The sequence below is a fragment of the Nerophis ophidion genome, linkage group LG20 (assembly GCF_033978795.1).
Source record: "Nerophis ophidion isolate RoL-2023_Sa linkage group LG20, RoL_Noph_v1.0, whole genome shotgun sequence".
NCBI classification, from domain to species: Eukaryota; Metazoa; Chordata; class Actinopteri; order Syngnathiformes; family Syngnathidae; genus Nerophis; species Nerophis ophidion.
Window position 1 is genome coordinate 31,384,221 of NC_084630.1, and position 14,876 is coordinate 31,399,096.

Genomic DNA, 14,876 nt, shown 5'->3' on the forward strand with positions numbered 1-14,876 from the left:
TCTCGTGTTTTTCTAAGTACAGAAGGATCACGCTTTTTAAAAGAGCCCAACATCTGTGTTCAATGTACACAATTTAATACCTGAGTTGGTCAGACAGCAGTGTTTATGTAAGTTTAGATCAAGGTACCGCATTTTTCGGAGTATAAGTCGCTCCGGAGTATAAGTCGCACCTGCCGAAAATGCATAATAAAGAAGGAAAAACAACATATATAGGTCGCATTTTTTAGGGAAATTGATAAAACCCAACACCAAAAATAGACATTTGAAAGGCAATTTAAAATAAATAAAGAATAGTGAACAACAGGCTGAATAAGTGTACGTTATATGACGCATAAATAACCAACTGAGAAGGTGCCTGGTATGTTAACGTAACATATTATGGTAAGAGTCATTCAAATAACTATAACATATAGAACATGCTATACGTTTACCAAACAATCTGTCACTCCTAATAGCTAAATCCCATAAAATCTTATACATCTAGTCTCTTATCTGAATGAGCTAAATAATATTATTTGATATTTTAGGGTAATTTGTTAATAATTTCACAAATAAGTCGCACCCCCGGCCAAACTATGAAAAAAACTGCGACTTACAGTCTGAAAAATACGGTGTGTTGTTTTTTAATCGGGAAAGACGTTAATGTGTCTTGTTTGAATGTTACCTAGTGACTGGTAACAGTCAGTTAATGAGTTCATCAAAGTACATATAGCAATCACGTATTTGGATCATTTTAATTTTAATTGGTTATGCTAACCGTCGGGAGTGTTAACGCGGTTATCAATGATACTGTTCATCGTTACATCGACATTGCTCGTTATGAAACGACCTACCCCAACTAAACTTATGTCAACAAGATTCAAGCTATTTGATTTTGTGCATTGAACCAACAAGCTTTGCTCTCTAAGACCAACATTTTTTTTTTCAGTGCGTTCAAGGAACGATGAGCGGAGTAAGAACGAACGTCCGAAGAAATAATAAATAATAATAATAATAGATAATTTTTGTTACGCACTTTTCTTTTTTAAATACTATAGTACAACCCAATATTTACAATCATAAAAGCTTAGCTATTACAACAGATACAATACTAGGACTAAGATACAATAAGGGAAGCATAAGAAATACAAAACATGCAAAATAGGAGGTTTTCCAACAGTCTGTATCTATTTTAGCTATTTTTATAAATGTACAACTTGGTCAAAAGATTTCAGTGTGTGTATAAGCATTTTTAGAGCACATTCAACAAAACCGCGATAATATTGAAATACCTGTTTTTATATCGTTACATCCCAAACCTGCAGCTTGGATGGCGCACTCGCGCAAAGCTCTTCGGGTAAATTTCGCCATTTATAGAGGAATAGGCAACATACGTCACTAAAATCTCAAATTCCAAGCAGCTCATTCTGAGAAAGTTTGGAACAAGGCAAGATTGCTTTAAAAATACCTCCGACATGTCTCCATGGTTTGAGTTCACATTTTGTGGATTTATTGAGATCCCAAATAAACAAAAACGGGTACCAACAGATAACAAAAGTTGGTTTTGGATAATGGTATATCTTTGAGTTTTACAGTTTTACTTTTAATGCCAAATTCATGCATTCAATTGTGTTGCTGAACTTCATTGATTAATATCCAAATATTGGCAGTATAATTGTGGCAGAGTCACGGTTGAACGATAGTTTAGGCCGGGGGGGGCAGCAACCCGGAGCTCCCTGGAGCTTTTTCAAAAATGTATGGAAATGGGGTGAAAAATATGTTTTTTGTTGTAATTTGGTTTCTGTAGGAGGACAAACACAATATGGACTTCCTAATTGTTTGAAATCCCACTGTTTGTGTTTATGCTTCACTGATGAGAGTATTTGGCACGCGCCGTTTTGTCCTACTAATTTCAGCGGCCGTTGAACTCACCGTTGTGTGGACTATGACTCAACGGTTTGTTTACATGAAGAGCTTTCTCCGAAGCTGCCACAGAAAGACTTGTTTTATGCCACTCTTTCTTTGTCTCATTTTGTCCACCAAACATTTTATGCTGTGGGTGACTGCACAAAGGTGAGCTTTGTTGATGTTATTGACTTGTTGGAGTGCTAATCAGGCATATTTGGTCACTGCATGGCTGCAAGCTAATCCACGCTAACATACTGTTTAGGCGAGCTTTATGTACATATTGCGTCATTATGTGTCAGAGTTATTTGGTGACGAACCCCAAGATGCAGAGATGGAGGCAGGCATTGAATGGGAAAACAGGGTTTTAATTTAAAATACTACAACTGGAACAAACAAAGGGTACAAACAACAAGCACGCACGTGGGCGGATATAACAAACTAAGGGCTATGAACAAACAAATCGGAAGCCGGGAACAAAAAACAGTAAGCTACAAAACATCTACCAAATATAGCTTACCGCTACGCTGCAATCACACGACCAGTAGGAATGACAAGTAGAAAATGACATTGACACGACAATACAATGATCCAGCACTGACTGGAGGAACAAAGCAGGTTAAATAGGAGCTGGCTGATTGACATCAGGTGTGACCAGATGCCAATCAGCTGCATCTGAGTGAAAACAGGACACAGGGAGACAGACAGGAAGCCGAACCAAAATAAGAGCACTAGACAGGAACTAAGGACAGGAAATACTAAACACAGAGGAAATAAACAAATGCAGAGGAAAAAACTAAAACATAGTCAAACTGTCAGAGGAAAGCCTGACATTATGCCTCGTTTGTAAGTATATTTAATTTCCTTTACTTATGTCCTCTGTGCATTTAGTTTATTTTTCCATGTTTCATAATTATCTGTATGTAATATAGGCTGCATTTCTGATAGTTATTTGTGTGCCATGTTGTTCCAGACCACAGCAAACGTTCCCCAGCTTGCAAAGATTGTAATAAATCCATTAGAAGAAGACAGCCTGCCGTTTCCTTAAACTTGGGCACACACATCTATACCTTTGGCCATTCCGAGACAGTCATTTCCAGGAAATATTTCACACTCCGAGAGGTTTTACTAATGTTTTCCAATGTTGTAAAAATGTGTAGAATAAATATTATATTTCAACATTTCTGCCAACACAGATTTGCGCCAGCCTAAGACACAGTCATTTTGATAGTAGGCAAACATGGCTAATTGAGACACTTACATCATGTGTCGTTTTCATTAAAAAGTTAAAGTTAAAGTACTAGTGGTTAGAGTGTCCGCCCTGAGATCGGTAGGTTGTGAGTTCAAACCCCGGCCGATCATACCAAAGACTATAAAAATGGGATCCATTACCTCCCTGCTTGGCACTCAGCATCAAGGTTTGAAATTGGGGGTTAAATCACCAAAATGATTCCCGGGCACGGCCACCGCTGCTGCTCACTGCTCCCCTCACCTCGCAGGGGGTGATCATGGGTGATGGGTCAAATGCAGAGAATAATTTCACCACATCTGGTGTGTGTGTATAACACTTATACAGGTCTTTTAGTTTTTTGCTGCTCCATACTGATTACTTTTTTGTATTTGTGGACCAATATGGCTCTTTCAACATTTTGGGTTGCTGATGCCCGTTTTAGTCATTTTGAGCTGCAGTTTGACATCCATCACTTGTATGCCTCATCGTTAAACAAGCGCTGTCAATGTTATGGCGTCTTTAAACGCATGCATCACTGCCCCTGACTGCTCTATAAAGCAGAAGCACATGTTCCACAGCATCCATCCTCTCTGTAACTACAATTTTATTGTACTGATAGGGGTGTAACGGTACACAAAAATGTCGGTTCGGTACGTACCTCGGTTTAGAGGTCACGGTTCGGTTAGTTTTCGGTACAGTAAGAAAACAACAAAATGTAAATTTTTTGGTTATTTATTTACCAAATTTGTAAACAATGGCTTTATCCTTTTAACATTGGGAACACTATAATAATTATGCCTACGTTAATCCACATTAAACTGCCTCAATTTGTTGGTCAGATTAAATAAAATGACAAAACTTTTTCTTCTACACATAAAAAGTGCACCATTAAACAGTTTCAAGTCAACTCATCATGCCTAATTTATTACAGCATTTGGGAAGCCTGTAGTTGACTTTTATTATGTAAATGTTATATTTGTATCAACATGTGATAGCAGGGACCCTGCCATTCAAAACTAGGCTGCTACATTACTAATGATTAATGTAACTATAGCTGAAAAAATAGCACAACAGCAATAGGAGACTATTCATCTCTAAACACCATGGAGTTCAATGAAATGACAGACAGCCAGGGCTTTGCTGCCCCTAACACACACACAGCAAAATGAGCTAACGTTACGCTAAAAGCTAATTAGCCTTCACCTCAAGCCAGAACTGTGAGCGAGCTGAGCTGCAGTTTAAGTTTCTAGAAAGTCAACGGGCTCATAGTGATGTTTAGAAAGTAGTTGAATTGTAAGTGTTTATTATCATTTTGGGGAGAGTCCCCTGCTCCCCTGCTAAACGAATATCTGCTCGACGCTGAAGCAGTGCCAGTGACTCCATGCGCTCTGAATACGCACTGCTGATTGGCTGTTACAACGCTCTGAATGTGCACTGCTGATTGGCTTTGTATGTAACCAATCAGATGGTTGTGTGGGCGGGTTAATGATGGGTGCTCGGACAGAGGCAGAAAGCAGAGCAGCTTGTGAAGACTTACAAGCTCGTTCGGTATGCCCGCGTGCCGAACCGAAACCCCCGTACCGAAACGGTTCAATACAAATACACGTACCGTTACACCCCTATGTACTGATATTTTTTAAAGGGGAACATTATCACCAGACCTATGTAAGAGTCAATATATACCTTGATGTTGCAGAAAAAAGACCATATATTTTTTGAACCAATTTCCGAACTCTAAATTTTGGCGAATTAAACACCTTTCTGATTATCGCTCTCTTTGCGACGACGTCACGCTGTGACGTCACATCGGTCGTCAGCGCCATGTTTCCCTACCACATCGAGTCAAATCAGCAAGACTGTCTGGATATCCTGCGACACTCAAAGCAGATGCATTCTTAACGATAAAGTCAACGAAATCACAAAGGTGAATTTTGTTGGTATATCAATGCGAAAGTCCTGATTGGTTGGTCTGCACATTTTATTGGCGATGCTAACGCAGAAAAGCGTTAGCATGGCCGAATAGCGTCAATAGCTATTCGTTCAATAGCTTCGGTTTCTTCATCAATTTCGGTTTTGCTATCTGCCTCCATACTCCAACCATCTGTTTCAATACATGCCTAATCTGTTGAATCGCTTAAACCGCTGAAATCCGAGTCTGAATCCGAGCTAATGTCGCTATATTTTGCTGTGCTATTCGCCGTTGTTTGTATTGGAATCGCTATGTGACGTCACAGGGAAATAGACAGTGCCATGGCACATAGCGAAAATAAAGCACTTTAAAGCTTTTTTTAGGGATTTTCCGGGAGATGTAAAATTTTGAAAAAAACTTCGAAAAACAAAATAAGCCACTGGGAACTGATTTTTATTGGTTTTAACCCTTCTGAAATTGTGATAATGTTCCCCTTTTAAATGTTGTCTGCAGAAAAAATGAAAGTCAAGTGCGGTATGTGAGCAAGCATTGGCACTGCAACAGTGCAACAGAATGCAAAACACCGGGAGCCTGAGACAAAAAGATGCACAATGGAATGACTCCAAGGTTGTTGTTTTTTTTATCAATGCAAGTCATCTTCAAGTCAGATCCTATCACAAATGCACTGACAATATGCTTGAAGATAAGATAAGAAACATTTAGTTTGTACTGAACAATGCGCTTAAATAATCATAATTAATAATACAAGTTGGACAAATTTATACTGTCTGTCAGTAAAAAAAAAAAAATATATATATATATATATATATATAAAAAGCTGATCTTGCTAAAATTTTTGTTTTTCCTTGTGTTCTGCCTGATCCTCCTATTCCTGCCTGCGTCACCCCTGCACCATGTCAGAGAGCCCAGGGAAGGCTTGCAGCATTGCTTCATTGTGCTTTATTGTTGCTGCCTTTCTGAGACTACAAATCATTTCCTGTCTCAAACAACACTTTCCTTTCTTTTCCACACGTAAGTTTCTGCCCTTTTTTTTTTCAAGATACAACAACTTATAGAGGGCTAAAAAAAAAAGTGAGGGTGTAAAAAAAAGAATGGGAATGTGTGCTCATTACGTTGCATGCAGTGAGAAAACAATGTGTGAAATACTTCTTTTGTAATTATATATGGTTATGTGTAGGTGTTTCACAGGAGGAACCATGGGGGCATTTAAGCCTAAAGGGGGGTACGCCTTATTGTCTCTCCATGATTAAATATTAACACAGCCATCTCGCCCAGCCCCCCAATGCGGGCTAATGGAAAATGTAGAATATTCCACACGTGGAGGGGATAGGGTCACCTCTAAGCAGTGTTGTCCTGCTGTGATTACACCTGGCCTACACCGTGTACTGCACTTCATCTGGAGTAAATAAACCATGAATAACAACAACTAGCGGGGCCATATAATTCAAGCCTGGGTTTGTGTAAAGCAGGGGTCACCAATGCGATGCCCGCGGGCAAAAGGTAGTCTGTAAGGACCAGATGAGTAGCCCGCTGGCCTGTTCTAAAAATAGCTCAAATAGCAGCACTTACCAGTGAGCTGCCTCTATTTTTCAAATGTTATTACTTACTAGAAAGCTGGTCTCGCTTTGCTCTACATTTTTAATTCTAAGAGAGACAAAACTCAAATTGGGCTTCACGGTGGCAGAGGGGTTAGTGCGTCTGCCTCACAATACGAAGGTCCTGCAGTCCTGGGTTCAAATCCAGGCTCGGGATCTTTCTGTGGGGAGTTTGCATGTTCTCCCCGTGAATGCGTGGGTTCCCTCCGGGTACTCCGGCTTCCTCCCACTTCCAAAGACATGCACCTGGGGATAGGTTGATTGGCAACACTAAATTGGCCATAGTGTGTGAATGTGAGTGTGAATGTTGTCTGTCAATCTGTGTTGGCCCTGCGATGAAGTGGCGACTTGTCCAGGGTGTACCCCGCCTTCCGCCCGATTGTAGCTGAGATAGGCGCCAGCGCCCCCCGCGACCCCGAAAGGGAATAAGCGGTAGGAAATGGATGGATGGACAAAACTCAAAGTAGAATTTAAAAATCCAAGAAAATATTTTAAAGACTTGGTCTTCACTTGTTTGAATAATATCATTTATTTTTTTTACTTTGCTTCTTATAACTTTCAGAAAGACAATTTTAGAGAAAAAATAAGACCTTAAAAATGATTTTAGGATTTTTAAACACATATACATTTTTACCTTTTAAATTCCTTCTTCTTTCCTGACAATCTAAATCAATGTTCAAGTATTTTTTTTTTTTATTGTGAAGTGAAGTGAAGTGAAGTGAATTATATTTATATAGCGCTTTTCTCTGGTGACTCAAAGCGCTTTACATAGTGAAACCCAATATCTAAGTTACATTTAAACCAGCGTGGGTGGCACTGGGAGCAGGTGGGTAAAGTGTCTTGCCCAAGGACACAACGGCACTGACTAGGATGGCGGAAGCGGGAATTGTAAAGAATAATAAATCAATTTTAATTTAATTCTTCATTTTAATTTCTGTTTTTTCGACGAAGAATATTTGTGAAATATTTATATTTGTGAAAAGATTCGTATTAGCTAGTTTTTCTCTTCATTTTTTTCGGTTACATTTTGAATTTTAAAGAATCGAAATTGAAGATAAACTATGTTTCAAAATTTCCTTTTCATTTTTTTCGTGTTTTCTACTCTTTTAAACCGTTCAATTAAGTGTTTTTTTCATCGTTCATTCTCTACAAAAAACCTTCCTTAAAAGGAAAAAAAATGTACGACGGAATGACGGACAGAAATACACATTTTTTTATGTATATGTATAGATTTATTTACTAAAGGTAAAATGAGCAAATTGGCTATTTCTGGCAATTTATTTAAGTGTGTATCAAACTGGTAGCCCTTCGCATTAATCAGTACCCAAGAAGTAGCTCTTGGTTTCAAAAAGGTTGGTGACCCTTGGTGTAAAGACACCCACTTGCAAAAATGCAAAATGGTTCATTAATTCTGGTAGCAACATACCCAGCATGGAACACTTTGCTGTTCACTCAACACAGACGTCATGACGTCACCAAAGCTCAATGTTATGCATTCACACACAGCACCAACATTAGGAAAATGGGATGGGGTGATAGAAAAAAGGTAAATATATAACACATCTGTTTGTGGCAGCATCGCACAAAGTAATTTTCAAGTTTTACTTTTGCATGTTATAGCATTTAATTGTAGTGCGTTCAAGGAACCTTGATGAAAGTTTGAAACAGGGAATGCTGGACGCCTGGTAGATGCACAAATTATTATCATAACAATTGTTATGATTGATAGAAGGATGACACGGCAGTGCGGCTGGATCAATAGAGACATCAAAGACGCTTTACTGAACGAAAAGTTGCTTTATTACAAGCCAGCAACATTAAACAGGTCTGCAGTACCCGGGGGAACCGAGGTCAAATAAATAAAGGACTCCTGACTGGAGAAGCCAAACCACCAGTCTTGTATTCCTTCTTTCTCTGTCGGGGTGTGTGCTAAGTCAGGAGAGCAAAACCTGACCATGTAAGGAGATGTTTGTGTGTAGTGACTGGAGAACAACTGCTTTAAGTCATAACTCAAATGTTGGCGTTGATCGAGACAGGTAGTCTTTTCTCAAGGATATGGTTATCACTTATGCATTCTGAAGACCAAATTAGGGCCTCTTTCCTACGAGAAGTAATGCAATCCACCCGGGAAAATCAAACTAACGGGCATTATCCTATTATGTGCTTAAACTGAAATACTACTAGTTACTTAAACTCTGTGGTTTGCTTTCTCCAAGATGAATTCGAACATTCACCATATGTAGTACATAATATAAGTTAATTAATTCACATCATGATAAGTATCAACCAGTAGTAATCTTTCCATCCATCCATCCATCCATCCATCCATCCATCTTCTTCCGCTTATACGAGGTCGGGTCGCGGGGGTAGCAGCCTAAGCAGGGAAGCCCAGACTTCCCTCTCCCCAGCCACTTCGTCCAGCTCCTGCCGGGGGATCCCGAGGCGTTCCCAGGCCAGCCGGGAGACATAGTCTTCCCAACGTGTCCTGGGTCTTCCCCGTGGCCTCCTACCGGTTGGACGTGCCCTAAACACCTCCCTCGGGAGGCGTTTGGGTGGCATCCTGACCAGATGCCCAAACCACCTCATCTGGCTCCTCTCGATGTGGAGGAACAGCGGCTTTACTTTGAGTTCCTCCCGGATGGCAGAGCTTCTCACCCTATCTCTAAGGGAGAGCCCCGCCACACGGCGGAGGAAACTCATTACTGCCGCTTGTACCTGTGATCTTATCCTTTCGGTCATGACCCAAAGCTCACCACCATAGGTGAGGATGGGAACGTAGATCGACCTGTAAATTGAGAGCTTTGCCTTCCGGCTCAGCTCCTTCTTCACCACAACGGATCGGTACAACGTCCGCATTACTGAAGACGCCGCACCGATCCGCCTGTCGATCTCACGATCCACTCTTCCCCCACTCGTGAACAAGACTCCTAGGTACTTGAACTCGTCCACTTGGGGCAGGGTCTCCTCCCCAACCCGGAGATCGTACTCTACCCTTTTTCGGGAGATAATTTTTTATAACTTTTCCGGTAATCTTTCCTACATCAGATAATCCTAACAACCTCATAGGGTTGGTACCGGTATCAAAATGTATTTCGATGCTTTTCAAAATAAAGGGGCACCAAGATCATTAACCGGCAAAGTAAACTGGATTTTATTTTTTTATTTTAATGACCTTGCTGTTAAAGTTCAAGTTTCAAGTTTATTGTTCTTCGGTCAATGGTCAACAAAGCAAACAAACAGTTGTACATCCATAGATTGAAAATAAAAAGTTGTACATTCATAGATTGAAAATAAAAAAATGTTACAGACCGAAAGGGTTTAGGCTGAAGTTAAACACTTATTGCGCCTAACCCTATAGACAATTTTAAGTACAAAATAAACTTCCGAAAGTTATAAAATGTCCTTAGCACAACTTATTATAAATACACATTATAAACAACATGAACGTAGTTCAATTTTATACACAAAACAGGCATGTGAAATATCCCTGTGTATAGACATTTGCACTAATTATATATACAATATATACAAACAATTGTACTTCTATTATTATTTATATCTCATGTTTAATTTTTAATTAACATTAATCATAGTATTAACTACGATTTTAAGAGTGATACATTTTTTCAAGACATTGGTCTTAAAGTGTTTTTTAAATGTGTGAATGGAACTGGAACATTTTAAGGAATCATCCAAGCTGTTCCACAGTTGAACTCCTCTAACAGAAACACATCTACTTTTTAAGCTTGTTCTTATTTTTGCTTTCTGAAAGAAAGCTGAACCTCTGAGGTCATAGGGATTCTCTCTGGGTTTAAATCTCACTTGTAAACACCCAGGCAGCATGTGGTTATGAGCTTTGAAAGCCACAATAGTAGTATTGAGGTCAACAAGATCGTGCAGTTTTAATGTTTTTAATTGAATGAACAGAGCATTGGTATGGTCATGATAATTCGCATAAGTTACAATTCTAATCGCTTTCTTTTGAAGTAAAAATATAGAGTTGATGTTTGATTTGTAATTGTTTCCCCAGATTTCAACACAATAGTTAAGATATGGGAGTATGAAAGAATTATATAACATGATAAGAGCCTTTTGATTCACAGAGTTTTTAATTTTATGTAACATAGCAATATTTTTTGCTATCTTTGTCTTAAGTATATTTATGTACAGTTTCCAATTTAATTTATCATCTATATAGATTCCCAAAAATTGCATTGAATACACCCTTTCTATCTCCATATCATCAATTCTTATATGACGCTGTTTTTTATTTTTCCTATTTCCAAAAATTATATATTTAGTTTTATTTAGGTTGATTGATAGTTTATTGGCATCAAACCATTGCTTTAGTATGTGGAGTTCAATCTCTACAGTCTCTAGGAGTTGGTCAAGGTCTTGCCCAGAACAGTACAGACTTGTATCATCAGCAAAAAGAATACAGTTGAGTTTTTTTAAGGATTTTAGAAATATCATTAATATACAGTAAAAACAATTTTGGTCCCAGTACAGATCCTTGGGGTACTCCATGTGTTATGATCTTTTTGTCTGAATTGTTCATATGCACATACTGCTCTCTGCCACCAAGATAACTTTTCAACCAATCATGAGCAAGACCTCTGACACCATACCTCTGCATTTTGTTTAAAAGTAATGTGTGATCAATGGTGTCAAAGGCCTTGCTCAGGTCAACAAAAACACCAACAGCAAACTCCCTCTTATCAATTGCAGTGGTTACCTCCTCAACTAGTTCCATCACTGCCATGGAAGTGGACCTGTTGGATCGAAAACCGTATTGGTGTTCACTTAGCAAGTGATGCTTATCAATAAAACTATCAAGTCTTGACACAAATAATTTTTCAAGGACTTTTGAAAATTGTGAGAGTAAAGAAATAGGCCTATAGTTTGTGAACTGATGCTTATCTCCACTTTTGAAGATGGGAATGACTTTTGCCGTTTTCATTTTCTTTGGGAAGACACCTTTTATAAAAGAAATATTGCAAATATAAGTGAAGGGAACAGCTATAAAATCAACAACTTCCTTGATCAGAGAAAAGTCCAAGTTGACTTCTTGTTTTCCTGAGAATTTACAATTGTTTTGATTTCACTTTCATTAACGGGGGAAATAAAAAACGATTCTAAATTGTTTTGAATGGTTTGTTCATTAAAAAAAATGGCTTCACGGTGGCAGAGGGGTTAGTGCGTCTGCCTCACAATACGAAAGGTCCTGCAGTCCTGGGTTCAAATCCAGGCTCGGGATCTTTCTGTGTGGAGTTTGCATGTTCTCCCCGTGAATGCGTGGGTTCTCTCCGGGTACTCCGGCTTCCTCCCACTTCCAAAGACATGCACCTGGGGATAGGTTGATTGGCAACACTAAATTGGCCCTAGTGTGTGAATGTGAGTGTGAATGTTGTCTGTCTATCTGTGTTGGCCCTGCGGTGAGGTGGCGACTTGTCCAGGGTGTACCCCGCCTTCCGCCTGATTGTAGCTGAGATAGGCGCCAGCGCCCCCCGCGACCCCGAAAGGGAATAAGCGGTAGAAAATGGATGGATGGATGGATGTTGATTAAAATTTGCACTGTTTTCAGGTTGTACAATTTCATTTGCTAGATTAGGTCCAACAATTACAAAAAAATTGTTAAAAGCATCAGTTATCCCTTTAGGGTCATTTATAGTTAGATTATTTTCTATAAAATAGCTAGGATGTTCCTTATGTGTCATGTTTTTTTTTTAATGATACCATTTAAAACTTTCCACGTACCCTGGATGCTATTTTGATGTTGTTCTAATAGGTTACAGTAATATGTTCGCTTGCAGTGCTTTATTATTTGTGTTAACTTATTTTTGTACCTTTTATATTTGTGTTCAGTTTCTTTGGTTCTGTACTTTAAATGTCTTCTGTAAAGATAATTTTTCTTTTTGCAAGACTTCAGTATTCCTATTGTGATCCACGGTTTGTCTTTAACGGTGCTGTCTTTAATGACATGTTTTTTAATTGGACAGTGCTTATCGTACAGTTTTATGAAAATATTAAGAACAGTTTCATATGCCTCATCCGGGTCTGTGGAGGTATAAACCTCCCTCCAGTCTTGGGCACATAACTCAGACTTGAATGCTGCCATAGTTTCGTTTGTTTGATGTCTAATAAATCTATATTGGACAGCTTTTTTATCTTTTCTCCTATCAAAGAAATCGTGGAAAATGCTGAATACAGGTAAATGATCGCTTATATCATTAAATAGTAATCCTGCTGTTATTTGATTCTCCGGTTGATTGGTGAAAATGTTATCGATCAGTGTGGCAAAGTCTACGGTTATTCGGGTTGGTTTTGTTATAAGGGGAAAGAAATTATTACTGTACAATCTTGTTATAAAATCTGTTGTTTTGGTACTGTCCATGGGATTCATAAGATTAATATTAAAATCACCGCACACAATATGGATTTTATTTGACTTACTAAATAAATAATCAAGTTTTTCATTGAATGTATCCAGGTGTTCTATAGACACAACTGACGTTTATTTTTTTTTTATTTTTCTACTTCAATTTCTACAGTTATACATTCAAATACTCCAGCAATAGCAGTAGATTTGCTGTCAATCTTCCAACATTTTAAATCTTTATTTACAAAAAGTGCAACTCCTCCTCCCCTTTTTTCAACTCTGTTTGTGGTGAATAATTCATAACCATCCAATCTCATTTCACAGCACTTGTCGAGCCAAGTCTCTGAGAATGCAACAACACTACATTTTTTGAACTGGCTCAAGTATTCAGTAATATTGTCAAGATTTTTAAACAATCTTCGGCTATTGAAGTGTATTACAGTAAATGATTTGTCCGTATTCACACATTTAAATTCTTCATCTGTGTAGTACTCACAGTTTCTGGTAATATTATTGTAAAGATTGCAATCGGGATCTATATCACTGCCAAACTCGTTTAAATTACAGTTACAAATGATATTGTCATAAAAGTCTAGTTGGGTATAATTATAATTATTACACAATTCACTACTATAAATATTATCAGTACTTCTACGTTCAATTTCCTTATTACCAATATTGGTAAAGATATTTTTCAATTCACATTCCATTTTATTCTAGTTTATTTTTCTTTGTACAAATGACACATTTGTATCCACCTCCAGTGAAACATGTGCATAGAAACACACACACATAATATGATCATACAGTTCAGGTCTTAAACTCACTGTGACTCACAAACACAGTTTGTTGATGGGATCGTTATGGAGAGTCTTTATACTCCTGGATGTAGCTGTCAGCTTCGGCTACTGATCCGAGCCAAACGCGGATGCCGTCCTTCTTTGTGATGCGGAGCTTGGCCGGGTAGAGTAGCGAGGGTTTGAGTCCCATCTGGTACAAAGACGCCATCACAGTCCGGTAGGCCCTCCGCTGATTGACTACCTCAGGAGAGTAGTCCTCGTACACCCGGAAAGCATGCCCGTGGAAGTGCAGCGTTCCTCTCTTTCTAGCCTCCCGAATCAGCAGGTCTTTGTTCTGGAAGCGGTGAAAGGAAAGCAGGATAGGTCGCGGCTTGTCCCCGTGTCCCGGCTTGGGAGCCAGGCTACGATGAGCGCGGTCCAACTCAGGTGGAGAGGCAAATACTTCCTCGCCAAGTACTTCCTTCAGCAAATGGGAAAAAAACGTTGGTGGTTGCGGGCCTTCTATCCCTTCAGGTAAGCCAACGAGCCGGGCATTACTCCGCCTGTTAATTCCCTCCAGGTCGGTTAGCTTAGCTTTTAGCTTCATGTTGTCAGCCTGCAGCATGTCACAAACAGTCTCTACTTGCTCCAACCGCTGATGTACGGATTCGGCATTTTCCTCCAAAGAGGTCAGTCTGTGGTTATGATTGCTGACCGTCTCTTGAAGTCCGTCCAGCTTCTCATTCACCTCGCAAAAGGATGTTTTGAGCTCATTTAGCAGGGTTGATCTGTGGTCCGATAAGATAGCAATCAGCTCGGATTTGCTAACAGGTGTAGCATCGGCATCTGCCTTTTCTTGTGATTTTACGGATTTGGGAGGCATTGTCACTCAGGAAGCGTGTTGTTTGTGAGTTGTGGTGGTAGAAAGACGTTAACAGCAGTAGATGCTCTTGAAATTCAGGTAGGGTGCATGTCAAAGGAAGAGTGTAGCAGGAGCTGGAGGCTAACACGTCTTCACGCCATGGTGGATATTGACATTCACGTTAAAGACGTTTGTGATGTCAAACTGTGAGTGCAC

The 14,876-nt window shown here is 39.2% G+C and overlaps 1 protein-coding gene across 1 annotated transcript in view; it reads right to left on the reverse strand.

Moving 5' to 3' along the window:
- Positions 1-14,876, reverse strand: part of LOC133538997 (coiled-coil domain-containing protein 85A-like) — an 88,230-nt gene that overhangs the window by 12,667 nt on the left and 60,687 nt on the right.